Here is a 17,510-nt window from a genome sequence, read left to right as displayed (position 1 = left end):
TTTATTTGTTTTTCAGAGTCGTTTGGATCCCTTTCGATTGCTCAAATACAATATCATCTCTGCATCTAAATATACAGGCAGCAATTGTCCCCTTCTGGTTCAAAGGCACAATGTCATTCCAGGAATTTTTTTGGTATGTGCTTTGAGATATCTGACTCTTATCCTTCTGTTGTGTATGGTGTTTGCATAACTGGGAGACTATTCATAGAGTCAACAGAAGTGGAGGATTGCAGAAATAGCTCAGCTCAAATCACATAACCTTCTGTGATAACCCTTGATTATAGATCTTCTTGTAACTGCGTGTCTTCACTGTTGGATTATCCTTATTCTAGTGAAGTAAAAAATTGGATATTCTGTTAACACTGAGATGGCCAAATCACCTGATTCATGAGTTGATACTGAGATTACTATGAGTGCCAAGATTTAGTTTTCACCTTTTATAAGCTTATAAACTAGTTAGAGAGATAAACCAAAAAACCCAAACCCTTTGCCATTGAGCTGATTCCAACTCATAGCAACCCTATAGAATAGAACTGCCCCATGGGGTTTCCAAGGAGCAGCTGTTGGATTCAAACTGCCAACCTTTTGGTTAGCAGCCAAGCTCTTAACCACTGCCACCAGGGCTCCAGTTAGAGAGATAAGGGTATATAAATATTCATAATTTAAGAACAAGTAGGATAAGTAAGACAGCCTCCTATGGTAGAGAACCATGAACTTTCAAAACAAATGGACCTTGCTTGCCATGTGACCTCGTTATTTATCCTCTCTGAGGCCTGTTTCTTCCCTTAAAGGTGGTGGTGGTCGAGGGGATGGGGGTAATAACTTACTCATAAAATTGTTGTAAAAGTTCAGTCAGATAATGTTCATAAAGTGTTTATTTCAATTCCTGGCACATTGTGAGTACTTAAATGTTTATTCTCTCCTGCCAATATTTCAGCTCAATGAAATATTGAGATGTCTGCTCTGTGCCAAGAACAGTCTTGGGTACTGAGGATATAAGAAAAATAAGCCACAGTCACTCCCCCTTGTCTGGTGGGGACAGTTCCTTGTCCAGTGAGGAGAGCTGCAGTCTGAGGCTTTCTGAGAAGTGTGATATGTGAGCTGGGCCCTAATGGTGGGTGGGATTTTGACAGAGGTGAGAAGAGGAGAAAGGTTCCAGGCAGAGGGAATTTTAGGAGTAAAAAACAGAGGTAAGGTTTGGAGTAGGACAGGGAGCATGGAGACAAGGAATCTAGTCCTGGACTTTTCAGTATAGTCAGCTGTCTGTGTTTGGATTGATACCATCTGAAAAAGCAGAGGATTGGACTAGATTTGTGCCTCTCAACTCAGGCTGCACATTCAGATGTCTTGGGTGCATTAAAAATTAATTATTTCTTTGCCTCATCCTAGAACAGTTGAATCAGAATTTCTGTGGATGAGACTGAACATCAGTATTCTCTTCATATCAAATTTATTATGGTATATTTTGCATACTGTGTAATGCATTCATTTTAAGTGTAGTTCTAATGCATTTTGACAAATTATGTACCCATGTAACCATGTCCGCAATCAAGATAGAGAACATTGCCATCACCCCAAAAAGTTTCCTTCTGCCTGTCAACCATCAGTCCTCCCATCCTAGGTCCTGAGGCAACCGTTGATCTGCTTTCTGTCACTATAGATTGGGTTTTCCTTTTCCTTCTTCTTTTGCTTGAAAACATTCTTTCATAATTGGTATTTTATTGGTTGTTTTGAGGATCAGTACAGAGATATTATGAGTAATCTGTACACAATTCTTAAAGTATGTACCAAAAAATCTAAAAAGCCATGTGTAGTTATAATTCTTTTCTAAATTCCAGCTTTAAATTTAGAGGCAAATTTTCCTTAAGAAGATATCAAGTGCCCCCAGACACCCTTTTAGCTCAGTGGTGAAGTCATTTCCAAGGTTCACTGTTCAGCTGGGGAGTGGACAGCCCCATAAAACCAAATGGGACTAATGAGGCACAGCAGTCCAGGGACAAGGGCCAGAAGGCAGAAGGGGACAGGAAAGCTGGTGATAGGGAACCCAAGGTTAAGTAAGGATAGTGTTGATGTGTTGTGAGGTTGTTAACCATGGTCATAGGGCAACATGTGTACTAACTGTTTAATGAGAAACTATTTTGTTCTGTAAACCTTCATCTAAAGTGAGAATAGCAGCACAACTGAAAGAGTGTAGTCGATGTCACTAAACTGTGCGTTTAGAAATTTTTGAAATGGTATATCTTTGGCTATGTGTATTTTCACCAAAAAAAAAAAAAAAAGGTCGAGAAGGGAGAGGGTTGACAAGTCGTGGGGTTGTTAACCAATGTCATAAAACAATATGTGTACTACTGTTTAATGAGAAACTATTTGTTCTGTAAACCTTCACCTGAAGTACAATAAAAAAAAAAAAGAGGATATCAAGTACGAATTATCTTCAATTGTTGATAAGTGGTTACATCATAAGTCCCACTAATTCACAGTTTAATATCACACATACACTACACACTCAAATGTTCAACCTTTCACAGCACATAACAAAGTTATTAGGAAAACTGGAATACCACGAGCAAAATGTTACAGAATGCACGTTGCTGACAAGGAGAGCCATGATGAGGGAGCAGTTTTCTTTAGGAAACAATTCTACTAAAAAAACAACATGGAAATAGAAGGAATTTAAAGTGTTCAAGACACAAACGCATTAGTGCGACTCCAAATTGCCATTAAGTATGCTTTGTATTATGGAATATAAAAACTGCCCGACCCACCTATGGAATATTATGTTGACACCCAAGACAGTCAAAGCTGCCCACAATTCAACATCCCACTATTTTCTGGTTGTACCAAAAAATAAACAACCAGCAAATGATTTCACCTCTTCAAAAAAAGCATTTACACTTAAGGGGATGAAGTAGGATTTCCTTCTTAAAAATGTTTCTAGAGCTACTAAAAAACTTGCATTTACAAAATAGTTGATAAAAATATTCCTCTGGATTGTACAAAAAGGGAGATAGAAGGACCACGAATAAGACATGGTAGACAAACATTAATCAGACTTGGCTTCTTTCTCTCCTGTTTCATCAGAGACTGGACTGTCCTTGTTTTTAGTTTCTTCATTTTCTGCAGGTAAATCTTTAGTGTCTTGGTTAGCCACTTCAGCGTGTTTTCCTTTTGCTCCCCTTTTGTTTTCATTTTTTATCTGAAGATTTATCCTTTCCTGCTGCCTTTTTTGGCTTTGTTTCTCACTTTTGCAGGAACAGGTTTTGTGGACAACCTCACCTATCTTGGGCTCGTCCTTCACTGCCCCTCCAGGCAGCTGACCTTCCTCTCAGGCATTGTCTTAGTCATCTAGTGCTGCTATAACAGAAATACCAGAAGTGGATGGCTTCAACAGAGAGAAATTTATTCTCTCACAGTCTTGTAGGTTACAAGTCCAAATTCAGGGTGTCAGCTCCAGGACAAGGCTTTCTCTGTCAGCTCTGGAGGAAGGTCTGTGTCATCAGTCTTCCCTTTTTCTGGGAGCATCTCAACGCAGGAACCTCAGGTCCAAAGGACACGCTGTGCTCCTGGCACTGCTTTCTTGGTGGTAGGAGGTCCCCACGTCTTTCTGCTCACTTCCCTCTTTTATGTCTCAAAAAAGATTGGCTTAAGACGCTATCTAATCTTGTAGACCTCATCAGTATAACTGCCACTAATCCAACTTACTACATCGTAGTGATAGCATTTACAACACATAGGGAAATCACTTCAGATGATAAAATGGTAGACTGTCATACAATACTGGGAATCATGACCTAGCCAAGTTGACAGGTATTTTTGGGGGATAAAATTCAATCCATGACAGGCATCTTGGTGGCAGGGAAGACAGGAGCTGGGTGCCTGCTGCCGCTCTGGCCACAGCTGGAGCTGCTGGGACCTGCGGCGGGGGCAGTGGGAGAACTCGGGTTTGCCTTTTCTTGAATTTCATCTAAAAAGATTCGTACACCCTAAGGGACCGAATTACTGGGCTTAGGGCTGAGGTTCATGGTCTCAGAGGACATCTAGCTCAACTGGCATAACTTTGTAAAGAAAATGTTCTACATCCTACTTTGGTGAGAAGTGTCAGGAGTCTTAAAAGCTTGTGAACAGCCATCTAAGATACTCACTGGTCCCACCCCATCGGGAACAGGGGAAAATGAAGAAAACCAAAGACAAGGGAAAGATTAGTCCGAAGGACTAATGGACCACAACTACCACAGCCTCCACCAGACTGAGTCTAGCACAACTAGATGGTGCCCAGCTACCACCACCGACAGCTCTGACAGGGATCATAATAGAGGGTCCTGGACAGAGCAGGAGAAAAATGTAGAACAAAATTCTAACAAAAAAAGACCAGACTTAATGGCCTGACAGAGACTAGAGAAATCCTGAGAGTATGGCCTCCAGTAACCCTTTTAACTCAGTACTGAATTCGCTCCTGAGGTTCACCTTTCAGCTGAAGATTAGACAGGCCTATAAAACAGTAATACACATAGGTCAACCATCTACATGAGGCTAAATGGGTACACTAGCCTGGGGCAAGGAAGAAAAGGCAGAAGGGGACAGGAAAGCTGGACGAATGGAAATGGGGAACCCAAGGTCGAGAAGGGGAGAGTGTTGGCAACCAATGTCACAGAACAATATGTGTATTAATTGTTCAATGAGAAACTAATTTGCTCTGTAAACCTTCATCTAAAGCACAATAAAAAAAATTAATAATAAAACATTGTTATTACCATAAAATAAAGTTTTCCCTGATCCCTTAAAAAATTAAAAAAATAAAAATAAAAGGATTCATACAATAAATATTCTTTAGCCTAGCTATGTTGGAGCATCAGTGTTTTTTAAAAGCTTCTCTAGGTGATTTAAATGAGAAACAATGGACTAGATGATCACTTAGTGACCCTATGTATAACTGAACAAAACACTACCTGGTCCTGTACCATCCCCACAATTGTTGCTATGTTTTAACCCATTGTTGCAGCTACTGTGTCAGCCCATCTCATTTAGGGTCGTCTTCTTTTTTGCTGACCCTCTACTGTAGCAAGCACGGTGTCCTTCTCCAGGGACTGGTCCCTCCTGATAACATGTCCAAGTACATAAGACAAGTCTCACCATCCTCGCTTCTAAGGAGCACTCTGCTGTACTTCTTCCAAGACAGGTTTGTTTGTTCTTCTGGCAGTCCATGGTATATTCAGATTTCTTCACCAACACCAGAATTCAAAGGCATCAATTCTTCTTCAGTCTTCTTTAATTATTCATTGTCTATCTTTTACATACATATGAGGCAATTAAAAATACCATGGCTTGGGTCAGGTTCACCTTAGTTCAAAAAAAGTGACATCTTTGCTTTTTAACACTTTAAAGAGGTTTTTTGCAGCAGATTTGCTCAATGCAATATGTCATTTCATTTCTTGACTGCTGTTCCTATAGGTGTTGATTGTGTACGCAAGTAAAATGAAATCCTTGACAACTTCAGTATTTCCTTTGTTTATCATGAAGTTGCTTATTGGTCCAGCTGTGAGGATTTTTGTTTTCTTTATGTTGAGATATAATCCATACTGAAGGCTGTAGGCTTGAATCTTCAGCAGTAAGTGCTTCAAGTCCTCTTCACTTTCAGCAAGCAAGGTTGTGTCATCTGCATAGTGCAGGTTGTTAATGAGTCTTCCTCCAATCCTGATGCACCATTCTTCTTCATATAGTCCAGCTTCTCAGATTATTTGCTCAGCATACAAATTGAATAAATATGGTGAATGGATACAACTCAGGATTCAAATCCACGTTTTCTCATTAGGGACAGAGACTTTGCTTTTAATCAAGATTCTGCATAACAGGGAACGCCTACAAGGTAACCAGCCTCTCAGTACTCGCTACTTTGGACATGCTTAAAAAGTGTAAAGTGATACCAGATAAATGGGTTCAGCTTGTTGGAGAGTTCTAGCAGGGAGAAAAAAAAATTTTAAAAGTACATTTATCAAGAAGGCAAAAGAGCCTCTTGCCTCAATATGAAAAGTAAGCCATTTTGTTGCAAGTGTCAAATGACAGTTTGGACAACAGAAAAGGACTCAGTATAAATGAGATGGGGCAGAGGCTGCATCCTGTACATTTCTTCTGAGATATATACAAAATAAAGGATGCAAGACTGGCCCATCCATTGACTTCACTACAGCAAAGTGAATTACTTAGATTTCAATCTGTCAAAAAAAAAAAAAAATCTATTTTCAGTTTTTAAAATACACGTTACTGTCACTATGAACAATGAGCAATGAGTCTTATCCTGTGGTTGGGGAGTCTTTCTTTCCACAGTACCTGGCATATAACCAAATACTACCCTACTCCTGCAAGCCCATTTGATCCTGTGAGTTTTGGCAGACATGCTTAGTTGGTTTACAGCCTATACTTCCTATAAATGTACTGGTGGTTTAAAAAAAAAAAAAAAAAGGCATGAGCACAATGAAAATGTAAGTCTTCCTTAAATTGCACTCATCCATGACATCCAAATCAAAGGCTTGTCAGCAGAAGTCCCCCCAGTTCCCTGTAACGGAATATTAATTATTCCTGATCACCTAAGACAAACAGGTTCGTATTCAAACACTGGCTGTCAAACCAAGAACAAGGCTAAGGTTCCAGCCTGCCTAGCTGTCTGTCCACTGGGTGACAGTGTTGTTCTGCCTGAAATAAATGTGCTGTGTCCCTGGGCCAGAAAACTCCAGGTCCCTAAAAGGAAAGACTACAGCCAGACGGCTTCTGGGGGCCTTGGGGAGCTAGTTGCTGTCTTCCTGGAGTGAGGAAGAATAGTTCTCTGTTTCCTTTATCTTTCCAGGGAAAAAGTGAAGTGAAAAATTGTTCTGATATTACCATAGGGGGATAGATTTCTTTGGACAAAGCGGTACAGAGAATGGATGTGATTATCTGTAATAAATTAACCTACATTTTTCCAGATGCTTCAATGAAGGCAAAGAGCCTGCAAACAGCATAGTGAAAAGTCAGCTGAAAATTTTTTTTTTAAATTGTGCTTTATATGAAGGTTTACACAGCAAATTAGTTTCTCATTAAAAAATTAATATACATATTGTTTTGTGACATTGGTTGCCAACCTCATAACATGTCAACACTCTCCCCTTCTCGACCTTGGGTTCCCCATTACCAGCTTTCCTGTCCCCTCCTGCCTTCTAGTCCTTGCCACTGCGCTAGTGTGGCCATTTAGTCTTGTTTTGTTTTATGGGCCTGTCTAATCTTTGACTAAAGGGTTAACCTCAGGAGTGACTTTAGTACTGAGTTAAAAGGGTGTCCAGGGGCCATACTCTTGGGGTTTTTCCAGTGTCTGTCAGACCAGAAAGTCTGGTCTGTTTTCGTGAGTTTGAGTTTTGTTCTACATTTTTCTCCAGCTCTGTCCAGGACCCTCTATGTGATCCCTGTCAGAGCAGTCGGTGGTGGTATCCAGGCACCATCTAGTTGTGCTGGACTCAGTCTTATGGATGCTGTGGTAGTTGTGGTCCATTAGTACTTTGGACTAATCTTTCCCTTGTGTATTTGGTTTTCTTCATTTTCCCTTGCTCCTCCAGATGGGGTGGGATCAGTGGAGTATCTTAGATGGCCACTTACAAGCTTTTAAGACCCCAGACCCTACTCACCAAAGTAGGATATAGAACATTTTCTTTATCAACTATGTTATGCCGGTTGAGCTAGATGTCCCCCGAGACCATGGTCCCCAGTCCTCAGCCCAGTAGTTTGGTCCCTCAGGGAGGTTGGATGTGTCTATGAAGCTTCCATGACCTTGCCTTGGTAAAGTTGTGCTGGCTTCTCCAGTATTGTCTTACCTTTCACCAAAGTTACTAGTTATCTATTGTCTAGTTAGTGTTTTTCCCTCCCTACCTCTCCTCTCCCTTGTAACCATCAAAAATTATTTCTTTTTGTGTGTAAGCCTTTTCATGAGTTTTTATAATAGTGGTCTCATACAATATTTGTCCTTTTGCGATTGACTTATTTCACTCAGCATTATGCCCTTCAGATTCATCCATGTTGTGAGAGGGTTTGAAGATTCATCATTGTTCTTTATCGTTGTGTATGTACTATAGTTTGTTTATCCATTCATCTGCTGATGAGCACTTAGGTTGTTTCCATCTTTTTGAAATTGTGAATAATGCTGCAATGAACATGAGTGTACATATGTCTATTAGTGTTTAACAGCTCTTATTTCTCTAGGATATATTCCTAGGAGTGGGATTGCTGGATCATATGGTATTTCTGTTTCTAGCTTTTTAAGGAAGCACCATATCATTTTCCAAAATGGTTTTACCTTTTTGAATTCCCACCAGCAGTGCATAAGAATTCCAATCTCCCTGCAGCCTCTCCAACATTTGTTATTTTCTGTTTTTTTGATTTGTTGATTTGTGCTAGTAATGTCGGGGTGAGATGGTATCTCATTGTATTTCTAATTTGCATTTCTCTAATGGCTAGTGATCGGGAGCATTTCTTCATGTGTCTTTAGCCACCTGAATATCTTCTTTGGCGAAGGGTCTGTGCCCATTTTTAAATTGGATTATTTATCTTTTTGTTGTAGAACTGTTGGATTTTCCTATAGATTTTAGAGATTAGATCTTTGTTGGATTTGTCATAGCCAAAAAATTTTTCCCAGTCTGTAGATTCTCTTTTCACTTTTTTGGTGAAATCTTTTGATGAGCATAAGTATTTAATTTTTAGAAGATGCCAGTTATCTAGCTTCTGGTGTTTGTGTGGAGGCATTGGTAGCTGTGGTCCATTAGTCCATTGTCTTTTGGTTTCTTGTAGTAGTGTTTTGTAGTTTTCTTTGTATAGGTCTTTTTCATCCCTGGTTACATTTATTCCCAACTATTTTATTTTTTTAGGGGCTATTATAAATGGTATTGCTTTCCTAATTTCCTTTTTGTAGTTCTCTTTATTAGTGTTGAAAATTCATTTTAGCTGTTTATTCAACTGCATTGGGATGGATTGATTCTTTAATGGAAGTGTTCATTCTTTTTTTTAAAATTGTTTTTGAAAACATACACAGCAAAACATACACCAAGTCAAAAATTTCTACATGTAAAATACAATGACATTGATTACATTCTTCAAATTGTGCAGCCATTCTCACCCTCATTTTCAGATTTGTTCCTCCCCATTGACATAAACTCACTTCCCTCTAAGCTTCCTATATAACCTTTTGAGTTGCTGTTAACAATTTGATCCTATATAATAAGTTGTTTAAAAGAACACAGTGTTCACTGCAGACATTCTTTACTAGCTAAGCTAGACTGTTGTTTGGTTTAAAGGAGGCTTCAGAGGATATTTTTGGATTATGATTTCAGGGTTAAAGATCATCTCAGGGCAATAGTTTCAGGGGGTTCATCCGGCCTCAGTGGCTCCAGAAAGTCTGAATTCCATGAGAATTGAAATCCTGCTTCATATTTCCCCCCTTTTGATCAGGATTATTTTTTAGAATCTTTGATCAAAATGTTCAGTAATGGTAGCCTGGCATCATCCAGCTATTCTTATCTTATGGTAAAGGAGGCAGTTGTTCATGGAGGCAATCAACTACACATTGCACTTCGGAGGTGTTCATTCTTATACCATGCGCTCATGTATGGGCTACACATTACCCAGGGCTGGGAAGAGGGACAGGATTTTGTTTGTGGAATGTCATTTCCAAATTGCCAGGTCAAAATTTTACATTATTTTATCTGTTCTAATGTGATCCCTGTCTCTAAGAGAAAAGGTAGACAAGAACAAATATTTAAAACTCAGTGTGATCAATGGGAATGATGGAGGTGTGTTGTGATAATTCAGTGGAGGAGATAGACCAATTAAACCAGTTATGCATGTCCTCACTTTAAGGTACAGAAAGGGACAAGGCAGAAAGTGAGTAGAGTATTTACTTTAGGTGGCTTTAAGAGGATTGGTTTGGGCTATTTTTTGTTCTCCTCTCCCTCTTCCCAAAATGGAGTAGAGAAGATAATGGGTTGAAATATTGTCACTCTTCATTACATAGTAAGTGTGTTAGTTACCTGGGGCTGCCATAAAAAAGTACCACAAACTGGCTTATAGGAACAGAAATTTATTGACTCACAGTTCTCGAGGCTGAGTATGAAAGCAGGGTGTTAATAGGGTCAAGCTGTATCCAAAGGCTCTAGAGGAAGATCCTTTCTCGTCTCTCTCAGCTTCTGGTAGCCCCAAGCATTCCTTGGCTTGCAGCTGCAGCATGATTTAGACTCTGCCTCAGTCATCATATGGCCATTTTCTCCTTCTCTCTCGCTCTCTCTTTCTCCTCCTCTTTTATAAGGACACCACTCATACTGAATTAGGGCCCATCCTACTCCAGTATGACCTTATGTTAACTTAACTAATAACATCTTCAAAGACCCTATTTCCAAACAAGATCACATTTACAAATGCCAAGGTAGAGGACTTCAACATTTCCTTTTGGGGAGCACAATTCAAACCATGGCAGTGAGCAATGAAGGCATGTTAATGTGGGACTTTGTTTTAAACTCTTTTTAATTAGGTTGAAAGCCTAAAATAGAATTATCAATTTAAGAAATTATAGCACAAAACTTTTTTAGCACTTAAAAAGTCTTTTTCTTCTTTATTTTATTAGATATTATTTGGTCCAATCTATCTGTGATTGTGAGTTAACACATTTATGTTCTATTACACCTAACATACAAAGGTTTTTGATATTTGAAAATATACTAAAAGTACTATAGTATTTTCTTAGGGAGTTCTACTTGAGTTCTGAGAACTCAAGTGAAGGTTACAAATACAAACAGGTTGTTTGGCTCCAGACTGGCCCACTCAGACATTGAGCAACGCAGAACAAAGGGCCATAGAAGACAGGATGCTAAGCCTCAGAGCTATATGTGACTTTACTATCTCAGCCCTTTGGACACATCAAGGTCCATACTGATCCACCACATCTAGACAGCATAGGCCTACTTAGGGCAAAACCGTAGCCACGGCATTTTTATATTCTTTTTGGCTGTTGTTAATGGCCATCGAGTCCGCTCTGACTCATGATGATCCCACATACAACAGAACGAAACGTTGCCTACTCCTGCACCATCTTCAGGATCACTGATGTGCTCAAGTTCATTTTCAGCCACTGTGTATTTTTTAGTGTCTTCCAACCTAGGGGCTTCATCTTCCAGCACCTTATCCGGCAATACTGTGTTGTGATCCACAGGGATTTTTTTAAAATTGTGCATTAGATGAAAGTTTTCAGAGCAAATTAGATTCTTATTCAATAGTTTGTACATAAAGTATTTCATGGCCTTGGTTTCATTTCCCACAATGTGTCAGCACTCTCCCCATTTCTGCCCTGAGTTCCCCGTTTCCTTTTGTCCAGATTTTCTACCCCTTCTTGCCTTCTCATTTTTGCTTTTGGGCAAATATTGCCCTTTTGATCTCTTATAATAGATTGTTCTAAGGAGCATGCTCCTCTCGGGTGTTATTGTTTATGTTATGGGCTTGTCTGTTGTTTGGCTGGAAGGTGATCTCTGGGAACCGCTTCAGTTCCAGGTCAGAAGGGTGTCTTAGGGCCATAGTCTCGAGGCTCCTCCATTCTCTGTCAGACCAGTAAGTCTGGTCTTTTTTGTGAATTTGATCTTTTGTTCTACATTTTTCTCCTGCTGTGTCCAGGACCCTCTGTTGTAATCCCAATCAGAGCGGTCAGTAGTGATAGCTGGGCACCATCTAGTTCCTCTGGTCTTGGGATCATGTCAGCTGTGGTTCATGTGGTCCATTAGTCCTTTGGACTAATTGCTCCCTTGAGTCTCTGGTTTTTTTCACTCTCCTTTGCTATGGGCTGGAAGAGACCAATAGTTGTATCTTAGATGGCTGCTCACAAGCCTTTAAGACCCCAAATGCTACTCACCAAAGTAGGATGTAGAACATTGTCTTTAAGAATGATGTTGTGACAATTGATGTAGATGTCCCCCAAGTCTATGGTCCTTTGCCTTCGAGCCTGGGAACTTCATCCCATGAGATGTTTAGTTATGTCTAAGAGGTTTCTCTGACTGTGCCACTTGCGTACTCTACTGTTTATATTAATATATGAGGAGCACCTACAGTCAATGTATTTAGAAATTTCCACCACCAATCCTGTATCTTCGGTGGGTGTGCTCCCTTACACCCTCCCTCACCTCTTGGCATATCTATCTATCTATGTATCCATTTGTAAATTATTGTTTGTTAATACTATTGTTGCAGAATTATCTATGCTATAGCAGTTACTATAGTTGTTCTTTTTTCCTCTCAGCATCCTCCCTTGCCTTGGTCATGTTTTGCTGACTTCTCCCATATTGTGTATTGCCTTTCCCTCCACCACTATTAACCCATGTCTGCTATCTATTTGGTAATTTTCCCTTCCTCCCCTTCCCATTTCTGGTAACCATCAAAGAATTTTTTTCCTATGTGTAAACCTTTTGTCGTTTCTTTATAATAGCAGTCTCATTCAATATTTATCCTTTTGCGATTGACTTATTTCACTCAGCTTAATGTCTTTCAAAATCCATGTTATGAGATGTTTTGCAGATTTGTTATTACTCTTTATCGTTGCGTAGTATTGCATTGTGTGTATGTACCAGTTAGTTAATCCATTCATCTGTTGATGGGCACTTAGGTTGCTTCCACCTTTTTGCTATTGTGAATAATGCTGCAACAAACATGGGTGTGCATATGTCTATTCGTGTCACGGCTCTTATTTCTTTAGGCTATATACCTAGGAGTAAGATTGCTGGATCATATGGTATTTTTATTTCTAGCTTTTTGAGGAAGTGCCATACCATTTTCCATAGTGATTGTACAATTTTACATTCCCGCCAGCAGTGTATGAGTTCTAATGCTCCCAAAACCTCGCCAACATTTGTTATTTAATCAATGGGGTTTTCATTAGCTAATTTTCAGAAGTGGATTGCTAGGCCTTTCTTCCTAGTCTCTTAGTCTGGAAGCTCTGCTGAAATCTGTCCACCATGGGTGACCTGGCTGGTATTTAAAATACTGGTGGCATAGCTCAGCCATCATAGCAATATGCAAGCCACCATAGTACAACGAACTAACAGATGGGTGGTGGATATTCTCTTTAGTGTATATATAAAGGACATTTTATCACATTTTTGGTATTATCTACTCAGGAAGGGTCAAGAATTTACCAGTAGAGAGGGTGAAAGGATTTATGAGAGAGGCTGTGGCTGGGGAAGTCAAGAACTTTCTGGGGTTCACTAGAGTGGAGCAGATCTCCTGGGAGGCAAACCCACCCTGGACATCTCCCAGAGGGTCTGCCTTCTTCATTAATGAGTCACAATGAAACCAGTAAAGAGGATGGGGTTAAGAGGTGAGTGTGTCCACGTGAGCTCTAAGAATACCCTTATCTGTTCATCTCTGTGGAGAAGTGGACAAGATCTGTTCATCTTCCTATTTATACTACTTTCATAGTTTTCCAATCATGAAGGTCTTTGGAGGTTTTTGTGAATGCTCTGTGAGCAACCAGCACCACAGATTATCTGGGAGGTAGGTTCTGCTGGTGTAACCCAGAGCTTTATTCTTTGACCTCAGCTTGGTCAATACAAATTAAAATATAGAAGGCATCATAGTCATATTTGTTGATGACTCAAATTTGTGGATGGGTGACAGAATCAGGGTTTCCAAAGATTCTGACAGTACGGAACAGGAAGTTAGAACTGACAAAGTTAATACAACAGGCAAAAGGTTAAAATACATTAAATCAAAGGATAGGATGCATCGCATTGGGCAAGTCTGCTGCAAAAGACCTCTTTAAAGTGTTGAAAAGCAAAGATGTCACCTTGAAGACTAAGGTGCACCTGACCCAAGCCATGATGTTTTCAATAGCCTCATATGCATGCAAAAGCAGGACAATGAAGAAGGAAGACCAAAGAATTGACGCCATTGAATTATGGTTTTGGTGAAGTATATTGAATATACCATGGACTGCCAAAAGAACAAACCAATCTGTCTTGGAAGAAATACAGCCAGAATGCTCCTTAGAAGCAAGGATGGCAAGACTTCCTCTCACATACTTTGGACATGGTTATCAGGAGGGATCAGTCCTTGGAGAAGGACATCATATTTGGTAAAGTAGGAAGTCAGCGAAAAAGAGGAAGACCCTCAAAGAGATGTATTGACACAGTGGCTGCAACAATGGGCTCAAGCATAACAACGATTGTGAGGATGGCGCAGGACTGAGCAGTGTTTCGTTCTGTTGTACACAGGGTCATTCTGAGTCAGAACCGACTCAACGGCACCTAACAACAACAGCAACATAGGATGCAGCAAATCTGTCTTGATAGCAATTCACGTGAAAAAGATCTAGGAAATCTTAGTTGTCCACTCACTCAAAAAGATCTCCATAAGAGTCCAATAGCATGATGTAACTACTTAACATATTCTTAGCTTGAACTATTAGGCATCTATAGTATAGAGGCAAGAAGGTAGCATTCAGGGTGTCTCAATTTAGGAGTGGTGTTAATGAAATGGTAAGAGTAGACAACCTGGACAAGAGGTCTAGAACCAATGCTACACAACACTTCCCCTTAGTCAGAGTTGAGACTCAGTAAATGTTTGAGTGATTAAATGATGAACCTGTGATCTTTCTGTTTCCAGTCTCTCCCTTGCTTTCTGAGACTAGTGTATTTTCATAAAGTCCAGCTTTGATGGTGTTTTGTTGTTGTTGTTTTTTCACACTCAGAAACTTTTAATAGGTTCCCATTTCATATCAAGTAAAATCTAAACTCAGCTTGGCGTTAAAGGTCTTTGTTCCCTTAGCTTCCCCTTACCGCCTCTCACCTTCCCCATACCTTCCTTGTCAGCCTTTTCCCTGCTCCTCTTCTCTTACCTTGTGTTTTGGCCAAATATGTCTTGCTCTTCTGTCTTCTGATCTTCTGCTTGTGTCATTTTGAAATGGCATATTCTTTAGTAAAGAGTTGGTAGAAGAAATTTAAGCACATTTAATGTAAGAAAAAAACATATTTAGGGGGCTCGCCCTTTAGGTGCAATAGCATTTAAAAAACAAAAACGCCAAACCCGTTGCCTTCGAGTTGATTCCAACTCATAGCAACCCTACAGGACTGAGTGGAACTGCCCCATAGGGTTTCCAAGGCTGTAATCTTCACACAGGAGCCCCGGTGGCACAAAGGTTAAAGCGCTCAGCTGCTAACCAAAAGGTCAGCCGTTTGAACTCACTTCTTGGGAGAAAGATGTGGCAGTCTGCTTCCATAAAGATTTACTGCCTTGGAAACCCTATGGGGCAGTTCTGTTCTGTCCTATAGGGTCACTATGAATTGAAATCAACTTGACGGTAATAGGTTTGGTTGTTTTTTTTTTTTAAAGTCTGCCTTATCTTTCTCCCAAAGAGCAGCTAATGTGTTCGAACCACACACCTTCTGGTTAGCAGCAGAGAGCTTAACCCCTGTGCCACCAAGGCTCCTTGCAAAGCATTAGTATGTGTAAATAAAGAATGAAAATAATTTCATCCTGTCATTAGTTATAAACTTCATTAACACTGTACTAATCTCTTGAAATCTTCAATTTTGACTTTGATCAAATTAGGGCAGGGAGTGGAAATAAGCCACATTGTGCTAAGAATGAAAAAAAACTCAAGATAAAAGTCTTTCTTGGAATTAAATTTCTTTAAAGATCCCTTTCCAAAAACAGAGGCCTTTTCCTTCCTAATAACTCATGGTTTTCTCCTTTGACATTGGATTTGATTCAAATTTAGTACAAATGACTAATAATAACTTACATTGAAGAACCTGTTTTAATTTCTAAAGCATTCTGTGTATTTCATTGTGTTGAATTCTTATAACAATTCTGTGAGGTTGACAAGCCAAGGGTCGTTATCTCTTCTTGACTAGAAGCAGAGTTCAGAGTGGTTAAGTGGCTTACCCAAGATTACACAGCTAATAAATCCTGGGTTGAGGTTGATGACTTTCAGCCCAGTGCTCTTTAGACTGTACATCAGAAAATAAGAAGAGGCAGAAAAAGCAGCAAACCTTGATTCTAGTCCTGGCTCTGCCTCTAACTTGTTGGGTGACCACAAATAATTAACCTTTCTGGTCCTCAATTTCTTTATCTGCAAATTGACAGGAACTGGATTAGATAATGTCTAGATTTCATTCCAGCTATAAGTTAAACAGAAAAATGCATGTTCTAAGGACAAAGTTGTATCCATATTAAAAACCAAACCTGCTGCTGTCAAGTCGATTTTGGCTCAAGGTGACCTCAAGTGTTACAGAGTAGAACTGCTCCATAGAGTTTTCTTGGCTGTAATCTTTATGGACGCAGATTGCCAGGCCTTTCTTCCAGGGTACCACTAGGCAGTTTTGAACCGCCAACCTTTAGGTTAGTAGTCAAGCACAAACTGCACCATCCAGAGACCTTTATTCATATTAGGGGGTCTCTAATGGGGTCCCAACTGATGGTCAAACACTTGTGGAAAACACACTTCTCTCAGACAAGTGATAGAGAAAAACTGAAATTTGCTATGTTTTTCAGAAATGAATGTTAGAATCACCAGGCTTATTAAAATACAGCCTGTAGGAAGAAGTCCGGACAAAAGGTCTAGGTGCTCCATGACTGAAAAGTTAATTCAAGCCGTCACTTAGACTCTAGAGAAGCTATAGAATAAAATTGGTGAAGTTAATTATCTCAAGCTTGGAGGGTGTCATGGATTGAATTGTGTCCCCCAAAAATACGTGTATCAATTTGGCTAAGCCATAATTCCCAGTATTGTGTGATTGTCCATCATTTTGTCATCTGATGTGATTTTCCTATGTGTTGTAAATCCTATCTCTATGATGTTGATGAGATAGGATTAGCGGCAGTTATGTTAATGAGGCAGGACTCAAATCACAAGATTGGATTGTGTCTTGAGCCATTCTCTTTTGAGATACAAAAGACAGAAGCGAGCAGAGAGACATGGGGGACCTCATACCACCAAGAAAGCAGCACTGGGAGCAGAGCATGTCCTTTAGACCCGAGGTTCCTGTGTGGAGAAGCTCCTAGACCAGGGGAAGATTGATGACAAGGACCTTCACCCAGAACTGACAGAGAGATAAAGCCTTCCTCTGGAGCTGGCACCCTGAATTCAGACTTCTAGCCTCCTAGACTACGAGAGAATAAATTTATCTTTGTTAAAGCCATCCACTTGTGGTATTTCTGTTATAGCAGCACTAGATAACTAAGACAGAGGGTAAAAAATCAACCTCTTATATGAAAGGTGTGCATCAGGGTTGTATCTTTTCACCATATTTATTCAATCTGCATACTGAGCAGATGATCCGAAAAGCTGGACTATATGAAGAAGAATGAGGCATCAGGATTGGAGGAAGAATTGTTAATAACTATGCAGATGACACAACCTTGCTTGCTGAAAGTGAAGAGGACTTGAAGCACCTACTGATGAAGATCAAAGATCACAGCCTTCAGTATGGATTACACCTCAACATAAAGAAAACAAAAATCCT

General features: G+C 39.8%; 1 pseudogene; it reads right to left on the bottom strand.

The window, feature by feature from the left end:
• Window positions 1–3,043: 3,043 nt before the first annotated feature.
• LOC101344232 (non-histone chromosomal protein HMG-14 pseudogene) lies at window positions 3,044–3,333 on the bottom strand (annotated as a pseudogene).
• Window positions 3,334–17,510: the final 14,177 nt, after the last annotated feature.

This window comes from Trichechus manatus, unplaced genomic scaffold (assembly GCF_000243295.1).
Source record: "Trichechus manatus latirostris isolate Lorelei unplaced genomic scaffold, TriManLat1.0 scaffold00081, whole genome shotgun sequence".
Taxonomy (NCBI): Eukaryota; Metazoa; Chordata; class Mammalia; order Sirenia; family Trichechidae; genus Trichechus; species Trichechus manatus.
The sequence above is the reverse complement of the archived record's forward strand: the minus strand, read 5'-3'. Positions and strand labels throughout refer to the sequence as shown.